General features: G+C 45.7%; 1 long non-coding RNA gene across 2 annotated transcripts in view; it reads right to left on the bottom strand.

Moving 5' to 3' along the window:
• LOC135396169 (uncharacterized) overlaps nucleotides 1-15,205 on the bottom strand; it is a 56,874-nt gene extending 41,669 nt beyond the window's left edge. The window contains exons 1-2 of one of the 2 annotated variants that reach the window (XR_010423339.1): nucleotides 15,159-15,205; nucleotides 12,153-12,256 (exon numbers count right to left, since the gene is read on the bottom strand). This is a non-coding gene — a long non-coding RNA (uncharacterized LOC135396169). Of the gene's footprint in view, nucleotides 1-12,152; nucleotides 12,257-12,601; nucleotides 12,710-15,158 lie in introns of those variants that run through there. The other variant, XR_010423338.1, reaches the window with a different exon arrangement.
• Between the last annotated feature and the right edge of the window lie 9,993 nt (nucleotides 15,206-25,198).

Here is a 25,198-nt window from a genome sequence, read left to right as displayed (position 1 = left end):
GTTTGGGGTGAAGACTAGGGCACGAACAAACAAATGTATAACGAAGGACAAGGTGTTGTTGTCTACAGCTTTAGCATGTGCTAGCGTTGAAAACAAATTTCCATTCTGTTCTGCAGCGCATTGTCAGTTACCAGGAAGCTACACAGACATGCACCCTGCTAGAGGATGTGTACATAGTATCGTGTGTATTTTCTCGTCGCTATCAGTAGTATTCGCAATGAGTTGTGTTGATAGACGTTCAATAAATTTCCTTGGGCAACTATACGAAACTACCCATGTTGGAAGGATCTCTCTCGCTCTTCTGGTTTTAAAAACGCTCTCTTGCTCTTTTGGTTTTAAAAAACGATGTTCTTTTGTGTGTACGGGTGAAAATAAAGGCTTCTCGATATGGGTGTCACATTTGTCACACTTTATTTTGCTTTGTTCATACACTTAAAAAAAATGACTATTTTTTCCTTTCTTTTTTGGTCTGCTTCCTCTTTCTTTTATGGGACTTGACGCTTCCGACAGCGCCTGTCTTCGAGCTGACACGGAATAATACGAGGGGTTAATTCGCTTCATAAGAGGGATTCAGTAAGTAGCTTCACATTTTGCTTTCATTCCTTTCATGTCCTGTTTATTGTTTTCCTTCAGGTCTTCTTATTCAGGGGGCGGAATAATTTCAAAGTCGATGTCAGGCGCATATTAGATAGTGGAAAACCCTGCTTCCCTTTTTTTTTCTCTCCCCTTCTTCCCTTTTTCTTTTATTTTTTTTTTCTTTTGTGAGAGGATGCGTTACAAAAGGTCACGCACTGCTCAGATATGTAAATGAGGAGTTCGAGTTATATATCAGTACTGACGAGGTTATCACAAATAAGAAAAAAAAAACATTCATACCACATAGAAGTAAGGCGATGAAGGTCAACCACGAAGCTGAAAGGTGAGACATAGCTCACATATGCGGGATCTAGCATACGGAGTCCTTAACATAATTTAGCTTGTGCTATCGTAAAGGATGGTTTAACTTTAGCACTAGCTTAGTTTTCTTTTGCTACTAAGAAAATAAGATCAGTTAAGGTCACCCAACGAAGTACGTCTAGCTATTTCGATAGTTAGTTAGATACATTAGAAAAGAAAAACATACAAAGCTTGTAGCATTCAGCGCCCATATTTTCTACTGCTACCATTGATTGATTGATTGGTTGATTTTAAGAAAAATAAAATTAAAACAAAATAAAATAAAATACTGCTACCATATTCTTACTCAACTAATCTGAAGTGGAGTCCAGGAAGTCCACGAGCACAGTTTTATTAGCCGTTAAAAACAAGAAGCTTCCGCAAATAAAAAGCTCAGTCCCTCTCATTATCAAGCACATTACCGTGTAGATTCATATTAACTTCTGAGAACCTCTACGTGCACATACATGCACCTCACTTTCCTGCGAATGACACGTTACTTCTTTGCACGCAGCTTCAGTGCCTTTGCCCAAGGTTCACGTCTAAAATCTCTCCTTTTCGGATGGCGGCCTCGCATACTATACTAGTGTAGCTCTCTCTCAAAGCTGGTGGAAACCATTAATATCCTTTGAGACGATAGGATAGAACCGTCTATCACGCAAAACTTGCCGTCGACATGCAGGTGTAGCTGACTACGCGCAAGCTATTTATTAGAGGCCTCTCTGGCTCAGTTGATTTCCTGAAAAGATTATAGTCCCGCCATTTTAAGTGGGCGCGGTTCGGGAGGGATGAGTAACACCTACCCAGCCTGCAGCATTCTGTCTTTTAGCGAATGCACCGTATGGGAAGGATTCACGCAGTTAGGTTGGCGGTCGTTCAAGGTATGCGATGGTTTATTTTGTTCGGTAACTTTTCAAAGTGTGTGGGGACGGGGACACACACCCATGGGCGATGGATTTCCTCAGCTGAAGTTCATTTGGTGTCTTTCATGGTCGGATAATAGCACATGGCGCACAGGGTGCCCCAATTAACATACAGTTAACATGATCCAAGATTTCAAGTAAAGACTGGAGGCTCTACACGAACCAAACCAGCTGAGTGTTGTTAGCAGTCGTGTATCCTTGTTACCAGTATTTTATAATTATGCCTAAATAATAATAATAATAATAAATTTCATTTCATTAAGTACAGTAATCGCAAGCAGTACTGGCTGCCTAAGCTAATAAGCTTCAGGGCTGGGCCTGGCAAAGAATAATAACTTCGATAAGATTTAATTGGCCAATTCTTAAGATATTGGCTTGAGGTGTCAATTGGAAAATTTTCAAGTACCAGAGAAACAGTCGACATAGATAATTTTTTTCGAAAGTTAGCTAATTAATATTATCTAATTAGGCGCAATGAAAAATACTAGTCACTATAATATACACGACCGCTAATGACGTTCAGCTTCTTTCATTCGCGTACCGCGCTTTTTAAAGTTTTGGTGCGTGTTAATCGGGACACCTTGAAACTCACTGTGACAACATGCGCGATGTGAGAACCCGGGTTGCGGAATGGGATCACCCATTTCATTCCAATTCCATTCCGAGGAATGAAGGTTTGTGATAATTCCATTCCTTTCAATTCCTCGGAATGAAAAGGTATGGTCAATCCCCACTCCTGGAATGGCTAGGCAATTCCATTCCTTTAATTCCACCAATAAAAGAATTAGGACCGGTAACCGTACTAGCTAGCCCAGCAGTGCTATAGAGGAGATGTGTGTGTGGGAGAGATTTACTAGACGGATTTCACATGGTACTATACAACTATAGCTATACAACAACAGCTATACAACTATACAGCTATAGAGGAGATTGACATTACCCAGCACGGAAAAAGCACAAAGACCAGGTTATTTCGCCATCCTCCTCTCCTCCTCCCCTTCCTCCTCCTCTTCATTGGCATCATCATTACAGGAGTTTTCCACTAAAGTAACTGGTGCAAGTGATGTGGGATTCCGGGGGCTCACACTAGTGAAGCCAAAACCTCCATTTTATTTTTTCTTAAAACCAGACCACCCGTTTCGCCCTTGACCGTGAGGCACCCGCCTCACGGAGGCTTCCGCCTGCGAAAAAGAGCCGAATTCCATTCCCATTCCATTCCCAGGACAGTTTCCGCCATTCCATTCCAATTCCATTCCGGGCTCCGATAAATCTGGAAATGATTCCGGAATCATTCCAACCCCGGAGTGGCAACACCGCAACCCTGGTGAGAACACATTTTTAAATTTCGCGTCCGCGCCGCGAAGTCACGGTAGCTATGAGCGACGTACAGACGACGGAGTCGTTTACCTCCTGGGACGACCTCACGGATAACTGTGCCGACATCCGTGAGAAAACCTATCGACAACCTCGGACAGCGAAGCCGGTGGTAGGGACTCGAACAAGTCGCATCTTACAGTTTAGCACGACCTTGGAGGCGCTACTAACAAGCAGGTGCTGTACGAACACAGCGATACCGCTTGTGTGAGTGGGAACATGGAAAGGTCCGTGCCTGCAACAAGAAAATGACCTTTCTACGAACCAGGACAGTCTGCAGGGATCACAGGAGGGAAGAATAAGAACATAAAACAAACAAAAAGCAAACGAACTCACAACGATCACCAGATTGCCCCCAGATCGAACGGTGTCGGCGCGCTGCGGAGAAATGATGAACTACCGTAGTGTGGATTGCTTTCTCGCGTCGTCTGCTTTTACACGTTTCTTCCGCGTTGATTACAGTAGGTGGAGCATCGTGGCACAAGTGATCTTCCGGTGAATATATACAAAAATTACGGAAAAGAACCATCAGCCCCGAACATCTGCCGGCGTGTTATCCACGCTAGAAAGGTGACGGTGTAGGCCCCTATAGGTCGATCTCGCAGCGAATAACCCGCGTCGCATCTAACGACTTGTAGTAGAACTCAATCTTTAACTCTCTCCCCATACGATCATGATAGCATCCGAAGAACGGACACAAAACAAAAGTATATAGAACATAGAAACGAGTCTCAGGTATAAAACCATTTCCATCTCGACCTTAGAGCCTCGTTCCCAGGAGGGCATATCACTGTTATATAGAGAAGCCGTCCCAAAAGGACGCAGCGGCTACTACCTATACCTCTGAAAACACGGGGAGGACGCCGAAAAGAACAAAAGTACCCAGCCACAAGCAAGTGCAAGGCGTACACTTTTGTAAGGCTCTTACGATTTCCTTTCATGCTTCATAAAGCAGAATGACGCTATAAACTCTTTGAAGGAGGGCCCTCAATAATGCCTTCTTCTGCCACTCCTGTCTTGATCCTGTTCACGTTTTTCGATATTTGTTGCCAAAACCATCGATGGAGGCTCGGATCGCTTCCAGTGCTTCGGATTTCGTTTTAGGGAGGGGGACTAAAAATGTGAGGAAAAAAGGAGCCGGACATAAAGAGGACAGGTGCACGAAATGCTATGAAAGGGCTTCTGACCGTCCTAGCTTCTTTTTACACCCACTGCGATACGAGCAAGCCAAAGTTTTCTATTTCCTCCGAGGAACTTTGTTGTTCGCTTGTGTCCGCCATAAAACGCTATTTTCTACCAAGACTTCCCCTGTGACCTGGTGGTGTACAAAGTGTGCCACATGGAACTGATGATTTTCTCGGGGTGCAGAAACATATAGCAGAGCAACCGTTTGGGCTGGTTGGTTCATAGCCTGGGCTGGTTGGGGTTGTTGGGCGGGTTTGGGCTGGTTGGTGGCAGAAACATACGTGGCTACTCTGTTTGTTTCTTTTGTTTTTAAGTTTATTTCGGTTTAGTGTGCTCGGGTTACATTGTGTGTGAGACCCCGTAGAAGACCAGAGTAAGCTCCTCCCGATTAATTAATCGGGGGTATCAGTTCGCAAGGACACAAGTCAAAATACAATTAAAAGCTAGCTGCTGAAAGGGAAAAAAAGTACATGAAAAGCGGAAACAAAACGTAGGCAAACAGAAAGTAGACAAGGTGAAATATGTGGTGTATTCGATTCGTGCGATTAATATATAAGATGTTTACTACTTATGAATGACATCAAAATAAATTATATCGAATCAAATGGAATGAAAAACAAAACGAAATATTTGAACTCTTCAACCTATAAATCTTGAACCATGACATTACGCAACAACTGCTAACAGTTAATGGAGGTCGAACAAAACCAAAACTGAAACGATTCGTCGAAAACTGAAAAGTCGGCCTTGTCAGTCAGGACTATAGGAGGTAGTCCGAAACTAGTGGTAATTAATCAGTAGTGCCCTTGACTGCAAATTAGGCTGGCCCAAGTCCAAATCGTTGCACTGGAACAGATCAGTATTTGGTAAAGGCGCTTTTAGTGAACTGCTCCAATTTCATAGAATATTGTATGCTTGCGTTGCCTCTATGCAGAGTGTACCCCATATCATCATCATTATCCAGTTGTTGTTGTTGTTGTTGTTATACAGGGTGTTTTTTTATTATTCGGGACAGATTTTTAATTAAAAAAAACTATTAGAGCTGCATAAATTTCGTTTTCGCAGGTGGGTTATACGTCAAGGAAGACATCCTGTAGGACAGCGTACGCGAGTACTGAACGTCTAATTATTAAAATTAAAATTAATTAACTTATTAATTAAATGTTTCCAGGGAAATGAGAGGTAGCAGAATTGGAGCCAGTCCTTACTCAAATCCATCGTCCTTATTAAACACCCTAAGGAGTGAAAGTCCCGAATCTTGCTATGCAAATCAGTCAAAACCAGAAGTAGGCACTACTCGAGCGCAGAAAAGAGCAACAAATATTCCACATGCTTTGGAGGGATTGAGCTGATTGGGGTAGGCGCTAATCTGTTGGCCAGAGATCACTCTCCGGCCCAGATAAGGCCAAGGTCGTGTCGCTTCTGCGCTAGAGAAGTGCGTAGTTCTGGTTTCGTCTCATTTGCATATCTGTTTCTGTGGGCCAGCTGGTGCGAGAGTGAGCAGCAACGTCAGCGCTCCAAAGTATGCAACGCGCGGTCATTTAGAAGACGACGTGGCACTTTCAAATACATGGTCTCGAGCTGTTCGCACTTGGCAACATGCACGGCTTTTTCTGTGGATTTCCTACAGGTTTTGTAGCTTTCTCCTTGGCGCCACACCGCTTGATACTCCACGAAGAACCCGCTGATGAAACTCTCTACTGTTTGGATACGTGGTCGCTTAGGCCCAAAATGGCGCTGTGCAAACTTTGCTGCTTGCTGCAACAGCCCTATAGCAAAATGCGGGAATTCGAATCTCAGGGCACGTTCGCTTCTCAGGGCGTTTAACGATGACGATGGATTTGAATAATTACTGGCTCCAATTCCACTATCTCGCATTTCCCAGAAAACATCTAATTAATAAGATAATTAATAAATTTTAGCTAATTAGTCGTCCAGTAGTTTCGTACGCTATCGAGCAGGATGACGTATAACACTCCTGCGAAAACGAAGTGTATTTTGCTCTAATAGATTTTTTAAATAAAAAAATGTGTGTCGAATAAAAACACACACACACTGTATAGTGTTCTCCTACACAGTACAGGTAAATACTGGAATATCAACAAAAATACTGTAATAACTACAACTAATATCATGCAACACCCATCATAGTAGCCAAGACAAAGAGTGCCAGATCGACCTGCAATGCCTGTTTAGAATATAGGACTCTCATCGGCAAGCGTCACTGCTACTACCGGTAAGCAGGCTGTCAACGGTGACAGTTAAAACAGTAGCTGGAGTCCGGTGTACCGTCTTTCTTTTTTTGGGGGGTAGCAGAATTCGCTTGCGCGAATTCTTGCGCGAATTCAACCTCCCCTTGTTATTTTACCAACCACCACCAGTAGCTGGAGTCAGTTGTAAAAGCTCTTGTCTTCTTCTTTCTCTCCAGTCGTCCATTCAAACGCGCGGTTTATGTATCTTAGGTGTAGCGAGAACAATCATCGTCACGAGGAACTATATAGCTAGTTTCGGAGCCATACTGCAGAACTGCTACAACGGACCATCAAAGCAAAAAAAAAAAAAGAAAAAGAAGAAACACGAATTGACGCCTCTAAAAACAGAGGCACATGTATCACGAAGAAGCACATGATGCTATAGACTCCTTCTAAAGGGTTTCGATACACCACACCCCGTGTGAAAAAAAGTTCATCCGCCCCCAAGCCACTTTCCACTGTGTCTTCCGCCCCATCAAGTTAGGCGTAGAGAAGACGAATTTCCGTCCCGGAAGGTTGAACATAATTCTCGTAACCAGAATTTTTCGATTGATTCATGCTGCGCTGCTTGCTCTGCTTTTTCAAACTTCACTCTGATTTTTTTGGCACTAATACTTCCCAGTATTCCGTGGAGGAATGATAGAAGGGGGCATCGAAGAAATGCATCATCACACGAATTGATATTCCGATAGTGGAGAGCAGTATGAGTACCCGTAGATGAGGTGTTAAAAGAGGCTTTGCTCTGTGGGCCGTGTGATGATCTACAAGGTAGTACGAGCTTCGCCTTCAGCTGTTTTCATGGATGCTGAGCTTTGAATGGCACCGAGGAAGTAACGTATAGTTTGGTCCTATGGTTTCGATGCAGTTCGCTTCTCTCATTCTCGCTGCACAAGTGCACGTCCTCAATTCTATGATAGTGGCGCGTGACATGCCACCATCTCCAATCGTTAGGAATGTACATTTATAGCAGGTGTGCGCTGGACTCTTTGAGATGGCAGTTGACGATGGTATGCATCTTGAAAAATCAACGTCAGTCAACGAAGGATACAGAAAAGAAAGTAACTAGGATTCACCAGACGTGCGGGAAAGCCCTCTCTTTTCGTGTCTACGGGTTTTCAAATTTTCAGTATGGTAGACCAGCTAGTCAAAATATTCATGCAGGTAAAACATGCATATCTCCATCCCGTCAATGGGCCCTCGTTGCGAAATGGAAGAGGAGTTTATCTTCTTTCTTGTGCGTGTCGATATATGTGGCACTTTCATGTGGCAAGACGGTCTTGCATGATTCTTGACATGGACCTTGCAGGTTTGTGTGCTTTACGGATTATCAAGGCGCCGTAATCTCAGCTGTATACAGTGCCACCCGCGTTATTTAACCTACGTCACGGGATGCGACGTGAATCTTGTGGGGTGGTGTACCCCACGCCGTTTCCACAGCTCGCTGGCCACCGCCAGATGTAGAGCATCACTCTACTCCCCCGACGGCGGCTGACGTAGTCGCGCGTTGCCGCCGCACCGCCCTTCGCCGAGTGTCGTCGAACTATGAACTCACCGGCGACGGCTCGCGATGCGCGGCGGTGCGCTGCGCGTCGTTACGTCCCGCTCCGTCGGACTCTAAAAGAGCCTTACGAGAACAGCAGAGGTGTCGTTTTTGCAGTTGAGTTCCACGACCAGCCGAAAATCCTCCCGAAGAAAGTATGCAACTACAAGCTGACTAATTACCTAAAATCAGGGAAGAGTAAAGGTAATGGTAATGGAAACAGAAAAGGTATACTACCGAAATTGGAGATGGTAGCGATAACGGAAACGCATACCACGGTCCTCCGTTACCGAAAACAGAAACCGAAACGAAAATTATCGTCCGGTATTGAATTCAGGAAACGGCTACTACTGTTGTACGATGACATTTAAGTGACTTTTCATTTTATTTTTGTACGTTGGTGACTCCACTCGCTGCAGTGCTCTAAAAACTATACTACACGAGAGCGTGGAAACAAAGCGCAGCATTGGATCTCCAGGGTGCATCCCTCGCTTACCTACTCGTCCCAGTCCTCATAACTCTGTGATATCAACACATGAGACCTACACAACATAGACTCCACGCACACTACTCCACCATAGCACCAGGATGAAAGCCTACGATTTTTATTTTATTATTATTCTTTCACTTTTTTTATTTCACCGTGGCTATGGCAGTATTGTTTACTCCTGAGAGCGTCCGCCTATGAATGCGACATTGAATGAAGGTCAAGCCCATCTTGAGTTGCTGGACTCAGAGTGACTGAAGGCAGACTACTGACTGAAGAGATGTTCCTACACTTTTTTTAAAAATAATCTTGCAAGATGTACGCATCCCAACGACGTAAAATTACTTGTGTAGTGAGTACACGTGACACCGAAGGAGTACTTGGGCAAAACAGGGTGCTGACATAGCCGAACGGGCTGTCGTCCCGCAGCTCCGTAACAGCCGTTCCATTACCGGAAACAGTAACGGAAACGTAACGGAAACGAAAATATAGCAGTAACGAAAATGAAAACGGTAACTAAAATACGTCCGTTATCCTTCCCTGCCTAAATATCGTTACTTAACTCTTTAATTAGGACATTTCGGGCAAAAGCGAGATAGCAGATTGAGAGACTATCTTCTCTGGATGCCATTCCACGTTTAAAAAATTCTGAAACGTACGCACGTGCGTTAAAATATTCATCCCCGAATTTTGATATAAATGAGCCTCAACTGAAACGGCGGTGACCGGGAACGCAGGGAGTACTGCGCTCATTTCACGTCAGAGGGCCACACGATTTGGAGCGATGGAGATGATTGGAGTAGGTGCCGCTCAGCTGGCCAGGTATACCGCTTTCCGGCCCAGATAAGGGTCGATTCACACGATGCAACTTTAGTTGCGCGCAACCAGGTTGCGCCACCAAGTTGCACCGTGTGAACGCGAAGCTGTGGTTGCGCAACTCGAGTTGCAGGAGTTGCAGAACCGATCGCTTCACGAGCGATTTCTCCTGCAACTCTAGCTGCAACCTGTCAATCACACGGCTCCGCCTTGCAAGCGCGACCAATCAGAAAGACTTCCATGTGTCAGTTATTGCAGCGGCAGCACGCGAGACGATGAAATTATCACTAACCAGTGGAAATTATGCAAAACTAGCAATCTCGCAACGGATTGAACTCGTAACGAGCAGAAGTCGCAGTGCGATTGGACGAAAATGATGACAATGATGTTTTTCGCGCCATCTGGCGAGCTCGGTGACAACTACGGCATTCCGAGTTGCTCGCCGTATGAAAGGGACCTTTTTGGTGCAACTTCGGTTGCGTGCAACTATAGCGGAAACCGAGTTGCAGCAAAAAGTTGCATCGTGTGAATCGACCCTAAGCATCCGTCGGCGAGGGTGATGCGCTCCTGTGGCGCGCTTTTTCCGTTTCATTTCCGTTTTCCGTTTTTTCCGTTGCACACCGAAATTCAGCGGTGGATAGTTCACGCACTCTTTTCTTGATTTTCAAAAGATAGAATGGATTTCAACGAGGACTGTTCCCCGTTCTACTATCTCGCTTTTGCCCGAGATTCCCCAATTAAAGAGTTAATTAATGAATTTTAGGTAATTAGTCATCTTCTAGATGCATACTTTCTTCGAGAGGATGTCCGCCTCGCCGTAGAACTCAACTGTAAAAACGACATCTATGCTGCTCCCATAGATTTTGAAATAAAAATTCTGTAAAGCCTAAAAAACTCGTATATGGCAACATGGGTATAACTTGCGCCGCGCGTACTAGTATATATGCCGTCCTCGACCGCGAATCGGACATGCAACATTGAGATTATGATATTTCACGATGACCCTGCTTCATTAACGGGGCTATATGGGAGTATGGATTCTTCTTATTTATCTGTACATGCTTTCGGACGCGGAAAACATTCGGTGTCAAACCGATTGCACGTTATGTTATATTGAAGGGGTCATGTTCATCAAAGCGAACAGGTAGAACGCTATAAGAGAACAGGATCAATAGAATATAATTTAAGAGTAAAAAGACAGAAGACACATCAAGCAGACATATAGCCGCGCGCAACAAACGTTTACTTACTTCGCAATAACTAATTAACTTGAATTCGTAATTGCGACATCGCTACCTGCAATGACGATGTTCGCGTTGCGAGTGGAAGCAGCCTTAATGATGCTTTGTTGGTTTGTGAGAAAAAAAAAAAGAGGAGAAATTGAACTCGTCTCCGTTCCATCTTTGTTCGGTAGAATATCAGGTGAATATCAAGTCGCATGACATCCAGTCATTACTCTTTGAAACACCACGATCAGGCGACACTCGAACGTAGTGTGAAAGAAAACTACACAAGAGGCACGTATTCTCATTACGCCAGCTACTATGGCGCCCAGAAGTAATAGTGCTAGTGCACGGAATCACCAGCTCAACGCCGTACCTAATGAACAGTTCGTCTGCCCCGAAGGAAGGCAGAAGCCGAAAAATGCGAAGCGTTCGCATAAACAAAATAAAGTGTTCTTTCCGAGTTAATAACCAGCTTACACAACACTCTTCTATGTCGCATTTAATGACTTTGAATAAACTCATTTTCGCTAATGACGCGCGCTTTCAAACTGAAATAGGTAACACGATAGAACTAGAAATCCTTTCACGTAAGCATGCGGTAAACGTGTTCTCGCTATAGCAACCGGGCAGGAACAGGGCGGAAAGGTGTTGTGTCATCAAAGTATGGCCGTCTACGCCCCAGCCCTGCCGCCAATATTACAGAGCACCAGGGTAAGTGCAAAAGTGTTGGTAAATAGAAGTGTTGCCAGATGCCTGAACTTTCGGTCTGTTGTGTCTTGCATGTATTATATTACACTTTTCTGAAATTGCCCCATATTGTTGAAGTAATGTGATGCAACGCACACAGCCGTTCAAGAGAACAAAACGAGGCTAAAAAATCAAATTGGGAGTAGTTTATGGCAAGATTTACACCTTATGTGAAAGCCCTTGTTTGAGCGTAAACAGGTACGAAAAATCGGTTGAAATCAGAAAAAAAAATTTATGACGTTTCAACCCAGCGCCTATACGCCAACAACTTGGGGACGTCTGACAAATCTCTGTCGACGTCATGCGCAAAAATTCTTGTTATTACATATTTTTATACCTAGTAACAAAAGCTACGCGGGCAATGCTCGAACTAAAATGCATTCCTTCATATAGCATTATACCGGTGCATGGAGTACAGTACCTCTTTTCCGTGCCTTCCGCCTCACTGAATGCATTCGAACCAATAAAGTCGGGAGATTCAAAAGTTGCACCGGAAACCTCATTATGTGATACGCCGTTCGCATAGTCCTTTTATTCCCTCGAGGAGCTATACGTGGGTTCTCGTCAGCTGCATTAGGCATTTCAAACAGGCAACCAACTTCGCTTTCACCAAATAGATTCTACTGAGACTATATGCCCATAAGGAGAACGTTAGGAGACACCGACCTTTGCTTTAATGAGTATGCTGCGGCTGTACTTATACCCGGTACAGCTAAGTACGTTGTACGAAAAGCCTGTTTAGTGTATTACGGAGGTACCGCTGGCGGAGTCTGAAAACGAAAAATCGAAATTTAGTACATCCGCTATACACAGGTTAATGCAAATTAGTAGTGCTAACTTTCGTATATTTTGAAATGAACGCCGGGTCGTTTACGTTGTTTACACTCACGTGAATTGTACTAAGTGAAAGAAATAAACTGTGCGCTTTTTCGTTCTTTTTTTTGTTTTTTTTAGTCCGACCGAACGACTTCGGCGTTAATGTTTTGCGGTGCCGAGTTTAGCATATCTGAATATTTTTCGGAGTTATTTACACTGACTCAGACAGAACCTCAACAGACACAAAGATAGGCATGTTAAGATATAATGCAACGGAAAAACAGCGATATGTCACTTACTCTCAATTACTCCCATTCGAAAACCTAGCATGTGTGCCAACTGGTAAAACCTGCTAGCCCCTCTAAGGTGTCTAGTCGCCTGTCATAGGCGTTCGATGTCCATAGCCATGATCTGGGCTTTCCTGTTGAGGGGGGGGGGGGGATATGTTTAATGATAACAAACAAACAAACAAACAAAGAAGAACGAGGAACGAGGTTGCACTGGTGTCGTTAATGGAAAGCGCCTTCATCGGCATCGCAGCTCGTGTTGGTAGTAATTTATTCTTTAGGCATTACAGTTTTGCAGTCGATCGCGTCAGATGAAAGATAGTTGCAATATCACCCTGTACCTCGAGGTAAATTGGCGTCAAACGTAATTAGATATTCTTGCTTAACTAGCAGTAACGACCAATTTGTATTCAGGGATGAAAAGAAGAATTGCTGGGTTTCGAACGTAGGTTTTTCATTGTATATATGTGTTGTTTGGTGTTCCGAGAGCACATAAATGCATCGCAAATAAAATTCTCAGTAAAATTCATTACAAATTAAGTTAGAACAGCCGCCGACTTTATTGGAGGCGGCGTTTGGTCTATACTTGGTCGTATGCACGTTTGAGTTCCTACCTTGGAAGAAATGGATGGGAAGAAACGTCCAGAACATTAAATAAACTACTTGAGTTCTAATGTTTGTGCCTTCCACGCCCTGTATAGTCATCTCAATCCCAAAACCTACGAGTTAAGAATATTATTGATGTTTCAGTTAATTGATTGATTGATTGACTGATTTAAAGGAAAAATAAAATGGATATTTTGTCTCCACTAGCGTGAGGCCAGCAACTCCACATCAGTTGTACCAGATACATTGGTGGAAAACTAATTAATTTCTATTAATTAACGATAACGATAACGATAAACGATGCTTTATCGCAACTTCCACAGAAAAAACACAATCAGGGGGAAGCCAAAAAGCAACACAAGGCTGCTTGACAAGGGCATCAATCCATCAATCAAGGGCATTACCCCTTTAACATGATCGTCGCGACGGCATGTAGCAAATGTACAAAATCAGCTATGTAGTGCGAAATATGGAACGCTATTTGACATAAGAATAGACCTTTAAAACTAACACAACCATGGCAGAATACTACAATGGCATTGTGTATAAAATAAGAAGAAATTGAGCTGCTATCCCGAAATATCAAATTAAATAAACAACGATCTTAAGGAAGAAGAGGAGAGGTCATTGATATATATCTTCTGGGTATGAAAACTGTTCAAACCGTACGGAAGGGTGTAAGACAGGGACTGATGGCCGTAGCTGGTCCTAAATCTGGGTATTGTCCATTTGTCACAGTGACGAGCACGTTGTGACAAGTGTCGTAACGCGAACAAGGATAACATATCATTATTATTTTGTCGTGTGGCAACTAGAAGAGACTTGAACATATGATAGTTGTGCATACTGGTTATCTTCTTTATCGTATTATTTTAAGAGATACGTAGGCATTTTGTGTTTCGAAGAACTCGTAAGATTAGTCCTAACGCCTGGGAAGCAGGGTATTAGGTGATACCACGTATAGATAAATTTCGAAATTAATCGACATCAGAGCTCACTACGTTCCTTCATTTTATGCCCGCCACGCCCTCTACGTGCAGGTGTACAGGTTGGGACAAAAGTTTACGGAACACGCGACCGACGTACTCTTTCTTTGGTGCGACACCCTAGCGGCTGCCGGAAGAGGGTGAGTTCACTGTTTCGGAGGGAAGGGCGTGCTGTTAGCGACACACTGTGTTAGTTCCTGTGTCACTTGGGTGTGAATGGGAAGTGGAAGTTACCGCGGTGTGCCGCAAACAGCGTACCCTTCCACCCTTCCGAAACAGTGAACTCACCCGCTTCCGGCGGCCTCTAGGGTGTCGCACCGAAGAAAAAGTACGCCGCTCGCGTGTTCCGTAAACTTTTGTCCCAACCTGTACGCGTCCTGCTTCCATGATTACACTGTCATTAAATTTCACACGTGAAACTATCATAGCACACAACAAGTCTGTGCGCTATTACGCATACCCTTACTGGCCACTCACAATCCACTGCATAAGCCGTGAACGCCACAGAAGCGTATCGTGTTCACTTATCGCACCGAATCTTCCCCACCAGACCAATCCGTTGGACAGGATTGGAAGCGCTTTTCTCGCGTTGATCTCAACACAGCCTGTGTTGCTCAAGGACTGTTTCGAGGAGAAACCGGCCCAGCAGGTGAACAAGCGCAAGTGAACAACAGGTGGAATCAGTCCTATGAACCGCGCTTATAGTTTTTTTTTTTGTTCCGCTGTCGCGCCGCTACAAAGTGATTTGAACAACTGTTCCATGTTCCGTTTCAGACCAGTGAAGCTACCACCGAAAAAAAAAAACAACAAAAAAACGAAAAGACAATACCCTTTGTTCTCATACCATCTATCTGTCCCATTTTGATGAGAAGTATACTGAAACACTCAAATAATGATCCGTACAGCAGGCTAGTGCTTGGCGCAAGTATTTCAATCGCAATTAAGTGACGCTGAAGTGGTGAGTTCATTTCACCCACCTGATGAGTATGCCCAGTGTCCGACGTCCCTGTCGGTACGTTACATCTGTAAGGAATTCATAAGATACCCTCAGATTTGCGTCCTCGTACAGGTTTTAACGTAGGTGATTATTACGCGTCATTAAAGGCGCACTAAAAGGCAAAAATATCTACTCAAGGAATGAAAGGTGTTGTTACCTTGAGACCAACACAAAAGGAACGAGACTTGTCCGTCTCGTCGTCCGTTATTTATCCTGCAATTTATGTTTCCCCTCTCCCTCTCCTTCTCAGGAATGACGACAATGCGGAGCGCTCTCTCATTGGTCTCCGCAAAACGATGTATCCACTCACCGCGGGAAGACAGTTTGAGGAGACCAATCCGAGGCATCTCTCCACATTGTCGCGCTTCTTGTGAAGGAGAGGGAAAGCGTACGTTGCCTTCTTTTCATCGATCATAAACCACGAACGGCGCAACGGATTACTCCCGTTCCTTTTCTGTTGATGTCAACGTAACGTCACCGTTCATTCCGCGAGGACACACATAATAACATCGAAAAGGAAACCTATCCGAACGACGTTTGTATCCACTGACACGCGTCAACGGATTTATCCCCGCCAGGGTGCCGATCTTTCACGGAAGAGGAGTTCGGCCATCTCGTTTGCGACTGAAAATAAGTAGCCTCGAACGGTAGCCCCAGCGAATAATTTGTGCCCCACGAATATGCTGGGAGTGTGACGTATCCGTTTCTTTTTACGAATCGTTAAAACAGCTTCGTAACATGTTTTGATTCCATACGCTCGCACACGTTTTCGCCACATTGCTGGGATCGTTTAGTACTATACTTCGCTTCACTATCACTAAACTTCACCATCAGAAACACCAGCTCAACTACCGAATAAAATGCGCCCACATTAGCAATTTATAACTTACTGTTCGAAAATAGCTTGCACTGATCTGTCACTTTTCTGTCTGAACGGCTAGCGCCACCTTTCTGTCGGCGTGCACTGAAACAAACAGCGCAAACTCATTTCAATAAGGAGCCCTTCCAAGTTGTAAAGGACTCCTACTTCGATGGAGTTCTAAACTTCTGGCCCGACCCCTTGTGCCAGAGGCGTAATACCTAAAATGAGCGATTCTGGGAATCGTCGAACCTTCCTTGTTGATATTTCTCCCGTGTTACGTATCGCGTGCTCAAGCGTATAATGTCTCAGAGCAGAAACTGAAAGACGAAGGAAAACAGTCGATCCACGATAACAAGCTTAAAAGCTGCGAAGGATAACCCCCCTCTTCAGATTCGTGAGAAAGAAAAATCGAGGGAAAAGAAAATAGCGATTGCTCGAAACATAATTTCCCCGTTTGCAAGTTGCAAAGTAAACGTTGCGTGATGCGAGCTTGCCGTGGCCTCATTTGAATGCGTGCTCACGCAGGTCTGGGCCTAGACACCAGCCCTGTTTTGCATGTTTAAAAGAGGAGAAACGCTGTTATGCTAGAAAGCCTTGTTTTATGGATTCTGATCTCGACGAGGACGCGCCGTTTGGCATACAGACGATTAATCATGGCAACGTCGGTCCAACGGTTGCAGGCTAGGACAAAGCTTAGGAATGTTTGGAATGTTTCCTCTTTCAGATACAGGGTCGGAGGAGAAAAAGCGTGAGAAAGAGATGGTGAAAAATAACAAGCGTTTTGACAAGGCCTTCGCGTGCTGTGCATGTTTCCAAAGTTTCACGTATAAAGTAGTAGTTGAAGAAGAGGCCGTTATTCATTATCTGGGTCCCTTTTATGACAATGAAACGAAACGAACCAGCGGCGAGTTCGAGTGTAAGGAGTTGAGCAGCTGCCGTGCACACGAAACGAAAGGAACACAACGAAAGGACTAAAGTACCAAGGAGAGGGAGAACACCTTGGAGGCAAAAAAAAAAAGGGGGGGAGGAGGGTTACAAGTGCCGGGTAACGTTTCAGGCACTTGGTCTTCGTCAGAACCAGGGAAAAAATGAAAACGGGAAGGCAAGGATGCCGGACATGCCGACCAACCTCTAGGTGGCTACACAATACGTGCCGGTGTAAGGAACGGAGTGGGAAAGGTATGCCCTTCGAAGCACCACGGTCAAGCTGAAGATCGGGACATGCCGCGTTCTAATCCCATCACTGGCCGTGCTACCTCAAGTTTTCTCGACAGAGTATCCAGATGGATGTCCACACAGTTTCTCCTAAACTCAGTCCTGGACGCGTACTAACTTCTCTGTCACCACTCCCTCCGCCTATCCTCTTTCTTTCTGCGTACTCCGCTCATAGCCTCAGATGCTTCGCGGTGAGAATAGGGAGTATAAAAAGGCAACGTAAAGAAACGAATGTAATATTCGGGCGCTCCTGAATAAAACATTACGCAGAAGCCAATGTGTCGGGAACAGTTCAGGAAAAGATCTAACAGCCGGCGTGAAATGCGTTTTGCAGGAAATATCCCCGAAGCCGCGATTCCCGAACAGTCGTAACCTTTTACTCTGCGCAGCGTGTCCAACCTGAGCAGCAGGTTTGTTCCCAAATGTCACAGAACGTTAGAAGGGCAAAGGCGTTTGTGCGATACCTGAGAGTAAATGTCCCGTTTCCCTTTGCGAATAGTCTGCATGCATTGTGATTCGACCAAAGCATCTGACTTTGACCCGCCACTGCTGCAGTTACCTAGTCCCTAAATCAGCTCAGAGTTACCCGATGGCAGGCCTCGTTACAGCCAATGTACGTCACTGCAAAGTAGCTGCAAGGAGATTAATACAGTAAATTAAGACAGTGGCTGTTGCCAATGCTTCCTTGCACACTACATGACATTACCGGTATCCTCGCAAAAAAAAAAAAAAAAGAAGAAGAAGAGAACGTCTCGGACACCACATTTATGTTGTCTGATATATGCCCTTTGCCTGCCCGTCTTTTGCCTTTCTCTGTTTCTTTCGTTGTCTTTACTTTTTTTAGGTATTACTCTATCCATTTATTAAGTCCGTGTTCTGGGTTTTATATAGTTCTTTAGTTTAGGCACTTATAGTCCAAGTTTTTGTTTTATTTTTATACTTCGAAGATTTAAGTAGACGCCGATCCTGCCCGCCGTCGGGACTGTGTTTTTTTTTTTTTTTTTCTTCCATCCAATTTGTAGCAACTACGAAAGTTTTCTTTTGACTCTCACTCTCATTTATCCGTCGTACAAACAAAGAGTGACGGATGGCGGCTCCAGCTCTGTTACCCTACACTCTTAAAAATGAACTTCACCGCATAGCACGCTCCTAGGCAACCATCATTTCGAATGATATCGTTATCTGCCCTGATTTGTTAAAAACGGGAGGCGTACGCCTTTTTTGTGACACTTATGCTGTTCATAACTGTCACAAAAAAGGCGTACGCCTCCCGTTTTCAACAAGTCAGGGCAGATAACGATATCATTCGAGATGATAGTTGCCTAGGAGCGCGCTATGGGGTGAAGTTCATTTTTAAATGTACCCCATGAACAGCAACAGCGGCTGTTCAAACTACTAGGACAATTGTGCAGGCAGATCACGGAAGTACGCGAAAGGTCCCCTTCATTTTTTTTGTTGTTGTTTTTTTTTCGCTTCTGGCCGCAGCGTATTGCGCAGTAAATGACATGACTATGATCGCAGATGATATGTAACGCGCGAGAAGAAGTCTTTCATCAGCACACCCTCTACAAGTCCCTCCCCTCGTTCGGGGAGTCCGTAAGTAAATGAGCGATGCAAACGTCACTTCCTGACGCGGAAAGTTCGCCGCAAATAGCGGCGCGCTGTGTAACTAGCAGACGGTATTTTCGGTTGGCAAACGACACCTCGCGGCTCCTCGCTATATAGTGACAGTGCCTCACTTCCATGCCTCCTCCGCACCGTGAAATAGCTACCTTTTCAGAAAGGGCTTTCTAAATTTAATAAGTAAACAGGACACAGCACAGCGAGAACGTTGTGCATGGTGGCTCCTGGTAGCAGGTGTGCTTAAGGAATGAACAAGGTTTTTGAGCAATACTAAACGTTATTTCCTCGCTGCTTGGATGCCGTACCCCCGACTTATGTACGAAAATTATTGAGCTGGCATTTAAAGCATAGTTTTTCTTCCTATCTCTGCTTTGAAAATATACTCTTGGAAACTTATTGTCTTATGCTACGTCATTCATCGTCAATTCATGGATGTGCTGTTGTTCTTGCTTCCCATCATACTACAGTTTTCAGAAATTATACTGAACTCTCGCTAAGTTTTCTTTGGTTTATTTTCACTCTTTTTTTTTCTTTTTTTTTTCAGGGTCCTGGATTTATTAGACCTGATATCCCTCCTATCCGTTCGTCTCAGCCACACACACACACACACACATACATACATACATTGGATGGTGATGGGGGTGGGTGATTCACCACCGCTGAGGCGGTACACTGCCCTATTTCGCGTTGGGAGAGGATGAAGAACCCATGAGAGCACAACTGCGCAAAAACCTATCGCGGACTCAACGTGCGCTTCAAAAATGCGCGGAGATAATTTATGCGTGCGTGCCAACCTGACTAGATTTCATTAGTGTCGATAACCGGCGCAGATTCACGACAACTCGCATCCACGGCATCCTCAGTGTGTTTGTCGCTATGTATATTTCATCGTCGTTAAGGCTGCGCTTGCTTGCCACAACATCGGCCGCATTCTTTATTCACATTATTTACCGGCCTCGGTGGCTCAGTCGGTAGCGTGTTCGCCTTCTGATCCCGAGATCGCGGGTTCGAACCCGGCCGAGGACGCCAGCAACTTGGTGGCAGGGTACAAGTTGCTTAGACACGCCGTCTTCCGCGAGGGACGTTAAATACGGGGTGCCGTGTGATGAGCTTTCATCGCACGTTAAAGAACCCTCAGGTGGGCAAAAGCAATCCACAGACCGACCGCTGTGGCGTCGCTCATGATCTCAGTTGTCTCGCGACGTAAACCCCCAATTATTAATTATTCACATTATTTAGAAGGAACGTCGCCTAAATTGCTAAACACTTCCTACGAGTATATTTCTACGTTTCTTGGGTTCCGCACTCAAAATATTGCATTTTAAATACTTTTGTCGGTATTTTGCCGGCACTGGGGCAGCGCCCAGCCTGCTGCCCAATCTCATCATCGTATCTTTAGGTATGTATGTATGTATGCATGTATGCGTGTGCGTGTGTGTTAGTACATGTATATTATGTTAATGGTCGATCAATGTTTCAATCTCTATTTACTTATTTTTCCTCATTTGTCTTATTGTGGGCTATATAGTGTTCGCCCTCATGCCAGGAATATAGAGAGATATTGCAGATAACTGTCGCGGAGATTTCATTTAGGCTGTTTTTAGCTTAGATTTCGCACTAACAGTATGCCAGAATACCCCTGATTTAAAAGTACGCAGCAGGAAGAGAGGCCTTTCAGCATAACACATATCAGCACAGCATCACACTACATCAAAACGGAAGACTAGAAGCATGGCAGTTCCATCTCATACGTCGGCCTCGAATTAATAAGGCCGTGTAGAAAAAACGCCTGAGCAGTAAAAATCGCGTTTTTTTACTGAATTCGAAGGATAGGTTAGAATGGATATAGCAGTGTAAGATCCATGGCACGAGCACAGTATCACCCCGAGCCGCGTGCGAGTTCACATAGGGCAGACTATTTAGTACAACTGACGGACTATAGTATTCCATAGTCTTGGGAAAAGTGACTTGAAAAAGTAAATAAGTTAAAGTTTCAGTTATTGCAAGAACAAAGTAACTAAGTTACTCTGCGCAAATAGTAACTAGTAGTTCGGTTGGGAGCCGGTCCAATCGTCAGAATCCCACTCGTCAACGGAAGACACGTCACATGATAATTGGTCACACCGACCCTCTGGTACGAGGTCCTTTTGTCACCGGAACACTTGTCAAGGGGGGCGGTTCGTCACCGGAACACTGGTTGCAAGGCTGACCCCGTTCCAAAGGGAATGCGTTTCACCGTGTTTTTTTTTCATCAAAGGGATTAGTCCAGTGTCCGACCCGCACTTCCGCGAACCCGGATTCCGAAGACCACTGACCGTACAAATTTCACGTCTTTGCTAAGGGCACGGAGAGAATGGAAGGAACGAAAACTCAGCGTAGGGCTCCGTTGCTGGCGCGCGGACAAAAGTTGAGAGACTGACCAAGGTTAGGTCAAGAGAGCCTTTTACGTATTTCACACGTTGGGGGGTGGGTCAGTTCATGTACCCGTCGAGATTGACGAAGGTTAGGTCAGGAGAGCTTTTTACGTATTTCACATGTTGGGGAGTGGGTCAGTTCATGTAGAATATGCACCCGTCGAGACTGACCAAGGTTAGGTCAGCCTTTTACTATTTCACACGTTGGGGAGTAGGTGCGGTGAGCAGGTTCACTGTGACGATTATTCCGGCGTGACGGCAGTTCCTCGTACGAGATGCCCTGGGACGAGTTGGCCTCCTTGACGAGTTCACCTATGACCAGTTGGCCTGTGACGTCCGGGCTTGTGACGAGTTCTCCTAAACCCAGTTCGGTTACAGCTACAAGTCACTTTACAATTACTTTCCAAAATGGCAGGGACAAGGACTCCGGTTCAAAAACTTTTCTTCTAGATTCTTTACTAGTGCAATGCGAAATACTTGTGCAGGTTGTACTGGAGCAACAGCTGCTGCTCCAAGTTTGCCTCTGTGAGTCTGCCCCACTTTACTCGAAAGCATCCCTATACCAATGCCGAACATCCGCTTAACTGGAACACTAGACGGGACCAACGCTCCTTCCATATTGCACTTAAGGGCGGTGACCACATAACTGTTTTCTTGTCATCAGAGTAATGGTAACGTTTTATAATGTAGCAATACCAAAACTAACTTTCATTTGAGCCCTTTACGAGTTTAGAGTTGCACATTTATGCGATGGTATTGCGAGCGTACCCTAGCACAGTAAGGTTTCACCACGGGTAGGCTCGAGTCGAGGGTCACCTCCGAATGCAGTGGACGCGCCGCGCACTTGGTTCTGAGTAGCAGTGATAGCTGCACCCTTTTACACAATCCATCTGCGCTTGCTTCTTGTGTACTTGTAGAATTTCAATGACCACAAGACTGAGGAAGCCGCGAAGTCCCATAGTTGCCACACATTGCAGTGCAGATCTGGAATCTGTAAAAACGACCAAGGAGCGAACGGGGCTGTCAGTAATTTTCCGGAAGGCGAAAATAATAGCATAAAGCTCAGCGCGTGTTTACGATGTCTTATGTGTGAGATGATGGCCATCTGAAATTGACTCGAAGGGAATGACAAAAGCAGACGACGAACTTCCCCTCGTGGTTGAGCCGTCCGTGAAAACTGCAGTGGATGTATCATAACACGAGCTCATCATATCGAGTGTGAGCTGCTTCGTCACGCATGCAGCGACGTTGCCTTTCTTCCCTGTTAGCCCAGGCACCGACAGAGAAATGCCGGGCATCGGAAAAGTCCTAGGAGGAGTGCTGGGGCTGTGGGTGCGACCACAAAGTCAGGTATGCTAGCCTTCAGTTAAGAGACACATGGGTGTACACTGCTGTGCTTGCGTCTCCGAAGCTTCCTAACTAGAGGATGCCGCCGATGGTGAGCTAGAAGGCGGAGGTACTGCTGACACGTCTCCCCGTAGCGAAGCACTTCAAGCGGGGCTTCCTTAGCCTCAGCAATGACCACATGGGTCTCTGCCGCCCGAGGGACTCCCAAGCACACTCGGCGACTGCGCGCCAGGAGGCACTGAAGCTTATGGACTGAGGAAGGTGGAAGACCATTCAACACAGGCAAGCTGTATGCAAGTGACCCGCGAACCAAAGCTCGGTGGACGGCCAAAAGCGACGCCATGGCACTGCCGCACTTCATGCCTGCCAGATGCCTAATCACCGCAATCCACCGGTGGACCTTGGCTTCCAAGGTCGCTATGTGCTTCACCCAAGACCTGGCGTCGGCCTGGCGTCTACCGTAACACCTAGGAAGCGATGAAAAGATGCACTCCTCAGCTGTACACCAGCAACTGAAAGAGGGAAGGGATGCATGTTCCTTCTCGTAAAAGGGAGTGCCACGGACTTTTCAGTCGAGATGTCCATGCCAGCCGTTGTGAGATAGTGCTCAATAGTGTTCAAAGCGTGTTGCAGGCGCCGCTGGATGGCCGGACGGGACTTGCCGCTGGTCCAAATGCGGATGTCATCCGCGTAGATCGAAATTGACAGTTTCTTTCCAATGCAACCACGAGTACCCGCCATGGCCACGTTAAACAGAATTGGGCTCAATACGCTTCGCTGTGGAACTCCATGGGTCATCGATATATGCTCTCTATCCCCTTGACGGGTGCGAACAAATAGTTGGCTGCCATGGAGGAAGTTCTTAATCCATGAGAGAACTCTGGAGGGTAGGCCAGCTTGGGTGAGGGGATGGAGAACGGAGGCGTGACTCACGGTGTCGTAACCGCGTTTAACATCAAGAAACGCAGCCACCACTGTCTTCTTACGCGCCTTTTCTTCTTCCACCGACGTAATGAAGTCAAGAACCGAGTCCATGGAAGACCTGTGCTGGCGGAATCCTGACAGTTCCCGCGGGAAGAAGGAGTGCCTCTCGAGACACCACTCGATTCTGTGGAGGATCATGCGCTCCAACAACGTGCCAAGCCAGCTAGTCAAGCTCACTGGCCTGAAAGAAGAGAGCTGAGAGACCGATTTTCCCGGCTTCAGTAGTGGGACAACGCGCGCTTGCTTCCAACTGTCAGGTACTTCCCGGTTCTCCAGGACGTGTTAAATACCTCGAGCAGGCACTTCTGACATCGCTCATCCAGATTACGGATAGCCCGGTACGTGATATTGTCTGGGCCTGGGGAAGATCGAACACGTGACATGAGGAGTGCGTTCTTTAACCCCGAGAGCGAAAAGTCACTATCCATGAGGGAACTGATGTTCTGAGGCTTGAACAACATAAAAGGGACAATCGCATACAAGTCAATCACATACATTGGTAGAGCCCTGGACCGGTAATCCAGAAGATGTGGGTTCGAGTCCTACAGCTGGCTAACCTTTTCAGTGACTTTCATCTTTCATCACTATCCATATCCGGATCAGCGATGACTGGACTAGCTTCAATCTGTTCTGTTAAGTAGGTCATGTGGCTCATGAAAGCCGGTGAACACGCTGCCACGGAATGAGTGGCAATGGTCTGGCAGAAAGCCAGAGCCACTTCACCTTCTGGCTTAGAAGAGAACAACGCTAGAGCACCTAGCGGGTTGCGGTCTGGTGTCGGCTCTCTTAAACTTCCAACTTGCTTACGTTTCCAATAACTTATAGTTACTTCCCAAGACTGGGAGTTTGCGCCGGGAGATCATCATCAACTCCCACATTGTTCGGTCTGGGCACCAGGAGAGTCTTTCTTCTTTTCTTTTTTTTATTCCGTGTTAGCGCCGCGAAGGAACTGTGGCTATGAGCGGCGTACAGACGTTGACAGATGTAGAGAGGACAGCAGGAAGGAGTGGGGGACAGGGAGGGTTAGTATGCGTCCTTGGCCGACTTCAGGGGGGAACTGTGCCGACATTCGTCTGGAAGGTCTTCGGAAAGCCCAGGGAAAACCTCAGACAGCACAGCCGGTGACAGCATTCGAACCCGGGTCACCTCCAAGTCTCGGCGTGGAAAGCGATCATCCTAACCACTATGCCACGGGAGTTGGTACCAGGAGAGTTTGTGCAGCAGATTAATACAAGTTGTGAGAACGCCATCTCAAATAATAATAATAATAAACAAAAAATAGAAAACTTTGTGGCGGCCCGTGGACGACGATGAAGACGTGCCTGTGCTGGCGCGCGCCACTGCGCCTGCCAGGTGGTGGTGCTGGTGCTGGTGAAAGGGCTCGCCGTTGTCGGCCTCACATAGGTGGGCAACGTCACGACTGATGCCCTGGGGGAATGTGCGTCCTGGGCCGACTTCCAAGGGAACTGTGGCGTCATATATCTGAAAGCGTCTGAGGAAAACCCAGGAGAAACCCCAGCCAGTTCTACCGGCACTGTCCTAGCGTGAGGCCACTCACATCTGCACGCTGGGACA

The sequence above is a fragment of the Ornithodoros turicata genome, chromosome 5 (genome assembly GCF_037126465.1).
Source record: "Ornithodoros turicata isolate Travis chromosome 5, ASM3712646v1, whole genome shotgun sequence".
NCBI classification, from domain to species: Eukaryota; Metazoa; Arthropoda; class Arachnida; order Ixodida; family Argasidae; genus Ornithodoros; species Ornithodoros turicata.
Note: the sequence above shows the minus strand (reverse complement) of the source record. Positions and strands in the feature narration are given on the sequence as shown.